Genomic DNA, 9,596 nt, shown 5'->3' on the forward strand with positions numbered 1-9,596 from the left:
GCGTTCATAGGGGAGATGGTGATGAGCGTCACACATAATCATCACCTTCATCACGTTCTTGGGTGCGAATGGATATCTTAGAAGCGAAATAAGAAGAATTAAATAGAAAACAGAAGTACTTTGCATTAATCTTTGAGGAACAGCAGAGCTCCACACCTTAATCTATGGAGTGTAGAGACTCTACCGTTAAAAATACATAAGTGAAGGTCCAGGAATGGCCGAGAGGCCAGCCCCTCTGATCTAAGAACCAGGCGTCCAAAGATACCTAATACAATAGTAAGAGGTCCTATTTATAATAAACTAGTCACTAGGGTTTACATGAGTAAGTAATTGATGCCTAAATCCACTTTCTGGGCCCACTTGGTGTATGTTTGGGCTGAGCCTGAGTGTTGCACGTGCAGAGGCCATTTGTGGAGTTGAACGCCAGTTTCTGTGCTAGTTTGGGCGTTCAACTCTGGTTTTGGATCCTTTTCTGGCGCTGGACGCCAGATTTGGGCAGAAGGCTGGCGTTGAACGCCAGTTTACGTCGTCAATTCTTGGCCAAAGTATGGACTATTATATATTGATGGAAAGCCCTAGATGTCTACTTTCCAACGCAATTGGAAGCGCGCCATTTCGAGTTCTGTAGCTCCAGAAAATCCACATTGAGTGCAGGGAGGTCAGAATCTAACAGCATCAGCAGTCCTTTTTCAACCTCTGAATTTGATTTCTGCTCAAGTCCCTCAATTTCAGCCAGAAAATACCTGAAATCACAGAAAAATACACAAACTCATAGTAAAGTCCAGAAATGTGAATTTAACATAAAAACTAATGAAAACATCCCTAAAAGTAACTAGATCCTACTAAAAACATACTAAAAACAATGTCAAAAAGCGTATAAATTATCCGCTCATCACAACACCAAACTTAAATTGTTGCTTGTCCCCAAGCAACTAAAAATCAAATAGGATAAAAAGAAGAGAATATACTATAAATTCCAAACTATCAATGAAACAGAGCTTCAATCATATGAGCGGGACTTATAGCTTTTTGCCTCTTGAATAGTTTTGGCATCTCACTTTATCCATTGAGGTTTAGAATGATTGGCATCTATAGGAACTTCCAGATTTTGAATAGTGTTATTGACTCTCCTAGTTCAGTATGATGATTCTTGAACACAGCTTTTTTATGAGTCTTGGCCGTGGCCCTAAGCACTTTGTTTTCCAGTATTACCACCGGATACATAAATGCCACAGACACATAATTGGGTGAACCTTTTCAGATTGTGACTCAGCTTTGCTAAAGTCCCCAATTAGAGGTGTCCAGGGTTCTTAAGCACACTCTTTGTTTTTGCTTTGGACCTTGACTTTAACCGCTCAGTCTCAAGTTTTCACTTGACACCTACACGCCACAAGCATATGGTTAGGGACAGCTTGGTTTAGCCGCTTAGACCAGGATTTTATTCCTTTAGGCCCTCCTATCCACTGATGCTCAAAGCCTTGGGATCCTTTTTATTTGCCCTTGCCTTTTGGTTTTAAGGGTTATTGGCTTTTTCTGCTTGCTTTTTCTTTTTCTTTCTATATATTTTTTTTTCGCCTATTTTTTTTTCTGCAAGCTTTGTTCTTTGCTGCTTTTTCTTGCTTCAAGAATCATTTTTATGATTTTTCCGATTATCAAATAACATGTCTCCTAGTCATCATTCTTTCAAGAGCCAACATATTTAACATTCTTAAACAACAACTTCAAAAGGCATATGCACTGTTCAAGCATACATTCAGAAAACAAGAAGCATTGTCACCACATCAATATAATTAAGCTAAGTTCAAGGATAAATTTGAAACTCATGTACTTCTTGTTCTTTTGAATTAAAACATTTTTCTTTTAAGAGAGGTGATGGATTCATAGGACATTCATAACTTTAAGACATAGTTACTAACTACTAATGATCATGTAATGAAGACACAAACATAGATAAGCACATAACATAGAAAACGAAAAGCAGAAGAATTAAGAACAAGGAATGAATCCACCTTAGTGATGGTGGCATTTCCTTCTTGAGGAATCAATGATGTCCTTGAGCTCTTCTATGTCTCTTCCTTGCCTTTGTTGCTCCTCCTTCAGTGCTTTTAGATCTTCTCTGATTTCATGAAGGATGATGGAGTGCTCTTGATGTTCCACCCTTAGTTGCTTCCAATAATTGTGTGGAAGAAAATGTATCCCTTGAGGTATCTCAGGGATCTCTTGATTTGCAGTCAAATGTTCTACCACTGAGCTATAGATCCTTTACATAATTGTTTTACCACACCAAACTTAGAATGTTGCTCGCCCTCGAGCAAAAGAAGAAGGAATAGATGAAGAAGAAGATGTGGAAAAAAAAACTAGGATTATGAGGAGGTAAGGTGGAGATCCTGTGGGGTTCACAGATCCTGAGGTGATCCTGTGGGGTCCACAGATCCTGAGGTGTCAAGGCATTTACATCCCTGCACCAAATTAGGCATGTAAAATGCCCTTGCACACAACTCTGGGCGTTCAGCACCAGGTTGGTGGCCATTTTAGGCGTTCAGCGCCCATTTGTTGCCATTTCTGGTGTTGAACGCCAGAACCATGCTTGTTCTGGGCGTTCAGCGCCAGGATGCTGCCCATTTGGGCGTTCAGCGCCAGAACCATGCTCTATTCTGGCGTTGAACGCCAGGCAGATGCTTCCTCCAGGGTGTGATTTTTCTTCTGCTGTTTTTGATTCCGTTTTCAATTTTTTTGTTTATTTTGTGACTCCACATGATCATGAACCTAAGAAAACATGAAAAACAAAAATAATAGAGTTAGATAAACATTGGGTTGCCTCCCAACAAGCGCTTCTTTAATGTCAATAGCTTGACAGTGGGCTCTCATGGAGCCTCACAGATGTTCAGAGCATTGTTGAGACTCTCCAACACCAAACTTAGAGTTTGGATATGGGAGTTCAACACCAAACTTAGAGTTTGGTTGTGGCCTCCCAACACCAAACTTAGAGTTTGACTGTGGGGGCTCTGGTTGACTCTGCTTTGAGAGAAGCTTTTCATGCTTCCTCTTCATGGTTGCAGAGGGAGATCCTTGAGTTTTGAATACAAGGGAGTTCTCATTCCATTGAAGGACTATTTCACCTCTGTCAACATCAATCACAGCTCTTGCTGTGGCTAGGAAAGGTCTTCCTAGGATGATGGATTCATCCTCTTCCTTTCCAGTATCCAGGACTATGAAATCAGTAGGTATGTAAAGGCCCTCAACCTTTACTAATACATCTTCTACTTGTCCATAAGCCTGTCTTTTTGAGCTGTCTGCCATCTCTAATGAGATTTTAGCAGCTTGCACCCCATAGATTCCCAGTTTCTCTATTACAGAGAGGGGCATGAGGTTTATCCCTGAACCAAGGTCACACAGAGCCTTAAAGATCATGGTGCCTATGGTACAAGGGATTATGAACTTTCCAGGATCCTGTCTCTTCTGAGGCAATGTCAGTTGATCCAGATCACTTAGTTCATTGATGAACAAGGGAGGTTCAACTTCCCAAGCATCAATGCCAAATAATTTGGCATTCAGCTTCATGATTGCACCAAGAAACTTGGCAGTTTGCTCTTCAGTAACATCCTCATTCTCTTCAGAAGAGGAATACTCATCAGAGCTCATGAAGGGTATAAGGAGGTTCAATGGAATCTCTATGGTCTCTAGATGAGCCTCAGAGTCCTTTGGTTCCCCAGAGGGAAGCTCCTTATTGATCACTGGACGTCCCTGGAGGTCTTCCTCCTTGGGATTCACGTCCTCTCCTCTCCTCACAGGTTCGGCCAGGGCACTTATGTCAATGGCCTTGCATTCTCCTTTTGGATTCTCTTCTGTATTGCTTGGGAGAGTACTAGGAGGGATTTCAGTGATCCTTTTACTCAGCTGGCCCACTTGTGCTTCCAGATTTCTAATGGAAGACCTTGTTTCATTCATGAAACTTACAGTGGCCTTAGATAGATCAGAGACTAGATTTGCTAAATTAGAAGCATTTTGTTCAGAGTTCTCTGTCTGTTGCTGAGTTGATGATGGAAAAGGTTTGCTATTGCTAAACCTGTTTCTTCCACCATTATTAAAGCCTTGTTGAGGCTTTTGATCCTTCCATGAGAAATTTGGATGATTTCTCCATGTTGAGTTATAGGTGTTTCCATAAGGTTCACCTAAGTAATTTACCTCTGCTATTGCAGGGTTCTCAGGATCATAGGCTTCTTCTTCAGAAGGTGCCTCTTGAGTACTGTTGGATGCAGCTTGCATTCCATGCAAACTCTGAGAAATCATATTGACTTGCTGAGTCAATATTTTGTTCTGAGCCAATATGGCATTCAGAGTATCAACCTCAAGAACTCCCTTCTTCATAGGCGTCCCATTACTCACAGAATTCCTTTCAGAAGTGTACATGAGCTGGTTATTAGCAACCATGTCAATGAGTTCTTGAGCTTCTGCAGGCGTTTTCTTTAGGTGAATGGATCCACCTGCAGAAGTGTCCAGTGACATCTTTGATAGCTCAGACAGACCATCATAGAATATATCCAGGATGGTCCATTCTGAAAGCATGTCTGAAGGACACTTTTTGGTCAACTGTTTGTATCTTTCCCAAGCTTCATAGAGGGATTCACCTTCTTTCTGTCTGAAGGTTTGAACATCAGCTCTAAGCTTGCTCAGCTTTTGAGGAGGAAAGTACTTGGCTAAGAAAGCCGTGACCAGCTTATCCCAAGAGTTCAGGCTGTCTTTAGGTTGAGAATCCAACCATAATCTAGCTCTGTCTCTTACAGCAAAAGGGAAAAGCATGAGCCTGTAGACTTCAGGATCTATTCCATTAGTCTTAACAGTATCACATATCTGCAAGAATTCAGTTAAGAACTGAAAAGGATCTTCAGATGGAAGTCCATGAAACTTGCAGTTCTGCTGCATCAGAGAAACTAATTGAGGTTTCAGCTCAAAGTTGTTTGCTCCAATGGCAGGAATGGAGATGCTTCTTCCATGTAAATTGGAATTAGGTGCAGTAAAGTCACCAAGCATCCTCCTTTCATTATTATTATTTTCGGCTGCCATCTCCTCTGCTTGTTCGAAGATTTCTGAAAGGTTATCTCTGGATTGTTGTATTTTAGCTTCTCTTAATTTTCTCTTCAGAGTCCTTTCAGGTTCTGGATCTGCTTCCACAAGAGTGTTCTTATCCTTGCTCCTGCTCATATAACAAAGAAGAAGACACAGAAAAATAATAATAATAATAATAGAGATCCTTTATGTCACAGTATAGGGATCCCTGGGTGAGTAGAAGAAGAAGGGGAGATGAAGGATGTGATGTAAAGGAAGAAACACAACTGTGAGGATTGGAAGAGAGGTGAAATGAGATGTTAGGATATGAATGAATAAATAGAATGAGATGGGGGAGGGATAATTTTCGGAAATTATTTTGAAAAAGAGTTAGTGATTTTCGAAAATGGTTTTTGAAAAATGTTAGTAATTTTCGAAAATTTTTGAATTCAAAAATAAAAAATAAAAATAATTATTAATTAAAAAGAAATTTTTGAAAAAGAGGAGATATTTTCGAAAATTAGAGAGAGAGTTAGTTAGGTAGTTTTGAAAAAGTTAAGAAACAAACAAAAAGTTAGTTAGTTAGTTGAAACAAATTTTGAAAAGATAGGAAGTTAGGAAGTTAGAGAAGATATTTTGAAAAGATATTTTTGAAAAAGATAAGATAAGAAGATATTTTTGAAAAGATATGATAAAATTAGTTTTGAAAAAGATTTGATTTTTAAAATCACAATTAATGACTTGATTCATAAGAAATCACAAGATATGATTCTAGAACTTAAAGTTTGAATCTTTCTTAACAAGCAAGTAACAAACTTCAAATTTTTGAATCAAAACATTAATTGATTATGTTATTTTCGAAAATTAGTGATAAAAATAAGAAAAAGATTTTTGAAAAATATTTTTGAAATTTTCGAAAATAACTAATAATTTTGAAAAATATTTGATTTTTGAAAAAGATTTTGAAAAAGATAAGATTTTCAAATTGAAAATTTGATTTGACTCATGAGAAACAATTTGATTTTTAAAAATTTTTGAAAAAGTCAACTCAATTTTCGAATTTGATGAGAGAAAAAGGGAAAGATATTTTTTTTATATTTTTGAATTTTTTTATGAAAAACATGAAAATTATGCAATGCATGAAATTTTTAGATCAAAACAATGAATGCATGCAAGGATGCTATGAATGTCAAGATGAACACCAAGAACACTATGAAGATCATGATGAACATCAAGAACACATTTTTGAAAAATTTTTAATGCAAAGAAAATATGCAAGACACCAAACTTAGAATTCTTTAATGCTCACGCACTAAGAATTCAAGAATGCATATGAAAAACCACATACAACACAAAACAAAAAATCATCAAGATCAAACAAGAGGACTTACCAAGAACAACTTGAAGATCATGAAGAACACTATGAATGCATGATATTTTCGAAAAATGCAAGATGCATATGCAAGTGACACCAAACTTATAATGTGACTCAAGACTCAAACAAGAAACAGAAAATATTTTTGATTTTTATGATTTTCTAATTTTTTTGGATTTTTATTTTATATTTTTCGAAAATTAAAAGAAAAATAAGGATTCCAAAATTTTTAGTATGAATTCCAGGAATCTTGCCATGTTAGTCTAAAGCTTCAGTCCAGGAATTAGACATGGCTCACTAGCCAGCCAAGCTTTCAATGAAAGCTCCAGTCCAAAACACTAGACATGGCCAATGGCCAGCCAAGCTTTAGTCTTTAACACGAGAGTATATTGCTCTTTGATAACAAATTGTAAGCCTCAGTCCAAATGAATTTAGACATGGCTTTACAGCCAGCCAGGCTGCACATGCTTCATGAAACACTAGAATTCATTCTTAAAAATTTTGAATAAATTTTTGAAAACATTTTTAATTTTTTTCGAAAACAAAAAATTTTTTTTGAAAATATTTTTGAAAAATTTTTGAAAAGAAAATAAAAATAAAATTACCTAATCTGAGCAACAAGATGAACCGTCAGTTGTCCAAACTCAAACAATCCCCGGCAACGGCGCCAAAAACTTGGTGCACGAAATTGTGATGTCCAGGCTCGAACAATCCCTGGTAATGGCTCCAAAGCTTGGTGCTTTGATCTTAATTCATAATTGTCACAACTTCGATACAACTAACCAGCAAGTGCACTGGGTCGTCCAAGTAATACCTTACGTGAGTAAGGGTCGAATCCCACGGAGATTGTTGGTATGAAGCAAGCTATGGTCACCTTGTAAATCTCAGTCAGGCAGATATAAAGTGATAATAGAGTTTTCGAAATTTAATAATAGAATAGGGATAGAGATACTTATGTAATTCATTGGTGAGAATTTCAGATAAGAGAATGGAGATGCTTTTCGTTCCTCTGAACCTCTGCTTTCCTGCTATCTTCATCCAATCAGTCTTACTCCTTTCCATGGCTGGCTGTATGCAAGAGCATCACCGTTGTCAGTGGCTACATCCCCTCCTCTCAGTGAATCATATGCTCACACACCCTGTCACGGCACGGCTATTCATCTGTCGGTTCTCGATCATGCTGGAATAGGATTCACCCTCCTTTTGCGTCTGTCACTAACGCCCAACAATCGCGAGTTTGAAGCTCGTCACAGTCATTCAATCATTGAATCCTACTCGGAATACCACAGACAAGGTTTAGACCTTCCGAATTCTCTTGAATGCCGCCATCATTCTAGCTTACGCCACGAAGATTCTGGTTAGGAGATCTAAGAGATACTCATTCTAGCTTAATTCATGTAGAACAGAAGTGTTTGTCAGGCACGCGTTCATAGGGGAGATGGTGATGAGCGTCACACATAATCATCACCTTCATCACGTTCTTGGGTGCGAATGGATATCTTAGAAGCGAAATAAGAAGAATTGAATAGAAAACAGAAGTACTTTGCATTAATCTTTGAGGAACAGCAGAGCTCCACACCTTAATCTATGGAGTGTAGAGACTCTACCATTAAAAATACATAAGTGAAGGTCCAGGCATGGCCGAGAGGCCAGCCCCTCTGATCTAAGAACCAGGCGTCCAAAGATACCTAATACAATAGTAAGAGGTCCTATTTATAATAAACTAGTCACTAGGGTTTACATGAGTAAGTAATTGATGCCTAAATCCACTTTCTGGGCCCACTTGGTGTATGTTTGGGCTGAGCCTGAGTGTTGCACGTGCAGAGGCCATTTGTGGAGTTGAACGCCAGTTTCTGTGCCAGTTTGGGCGTTCAACTCTGGTTTTGGATCCTTTTCTGGCGCTGGACGCCAGATTTGGGCAGAAGGCTGGCGTTGAACGCCAGTTTACATCGTCAATTCTTGGCCAAAGTATAGATTATTATACATTGCTGGAAAGCCCTGGATGTCTACTTTCCAACGCAATTGGAAGCGCGCCATTTCGAGTTCTGTAGCTCTAGAAAAGCCACTTTGAGTGCAGGGAGGTCAGAATCCAACAGCATCAGCAGTCCTTTTTCAACCTCTGAATCTGATTTCTGCTCAAGTCCCTCAATTTCAGCCAGAAAATACCTGAAATCACAGAAAAACACACAAACTCATAGTAAAGTCCAGAAATGTGAATTTAACATAAAAACTAATGAAAACATCCCTAAAAGTAACTAGATCCTACTAAAAACATACTAAAAACAATGTCAAAAAGCGTATAAATTATCCGCTCATCAAATATACAAGCATGTAAATTGATTAGTGTTTGATGATAAATGTTGAATTTTGGTTTAAATTGTGGTTGCTGAACTTGGAATGCTAATTAAAGATTTATTGGTGCTTGTAAAGTGGAGAAGGTGAATGAATATGAATTGTAGTGGTTTGATGGTGATTATTGTGACTAGAGTAATGAGTTATTGATAAAGAGTTTATGTATGTATTGGTGTATGATATACTAAAGTAAAGTGATGGAAGCTTTGGTATTATACTTGGTAAGAATATGATGTGAGTGATGAGTTAATGAATGACGAATTGATGATGAATCTGGTGCTTGTTGGACAAATTATGAATGATGAATTGATGATGCTATATAATATATATATATATATATATATATATATATATATATATATATATATATATGTTGAATAGGGAAAAATGATATCCTATTGATGAATTGAGAGGTTGGAGTATGATGTTGTGGAATGGAGAAATAGTAGAATTGTGAGGATTGTTGTGGTATTGATGATTATAGGTATGATGAGTTGATTTGAAATGAGTTTTAAAAAGAAAATGGAGGTTTGAGGTTTCGAATAAAAACTTGATTTTAACGAACTTTGGCCGTCTATAACTCGAGCCTCAAATTTTGGTTGGAAATGGAATTTGTTTCAACTTAAAGATGGTTTTACAAGCTTTTGAACGGTATAAATTTTGTCAAAAATGGAGTTTTGTGGAAAAAATTTTGGATGACGGAAGTTGGTGTGAAATATATGTTATGCAGGTGACCATTATCTGGTTTTGCTGCTTTCTGGGTAATTGATAAACCCATATTTTATGATATATTTTATGCTCAATTTAAGTGACTCATTCAATC

The 9,596-nt window shown here is 37.6% G+C and overlaps 1 non-coding gene across 1 annotated transcript; it reads left to right on the forward strand.

The window, feature by feature from the left end:
• Positions 1 to 4,560: 4,560 nt before the first annotated feature.
• LOC112781256 (small nucleolar RNA R71) lies at positions 4,561 to 4,668 on the forward strand. The gene has a single exon (XR_003192043.1). It is a non-coding gene; the product is annotated as a small nucleolar RNA R71 (small nucleolar RNA).
• Positions 4,669 to 9,596: the final 4,928 nt, after the last annotated feature.

The sequence above is a fragment of the Arachis hypogaea genome, chromosome 19 (assembly GCF_003086295.3).
Source record: "Arachis hypogaea cultivar Tifrunner chromosome 19, arahy.Tifrunner.gnm2.J5K5, whole genome shotgun sequence".
NCBI classification, from domain to species: domain Eukaryota; kingdom Viridiplantae; phylum Streptophyta; class Magnoliopsida; order Fabales; family Fabaceae; genus Arachis; species Arachis hypogaea.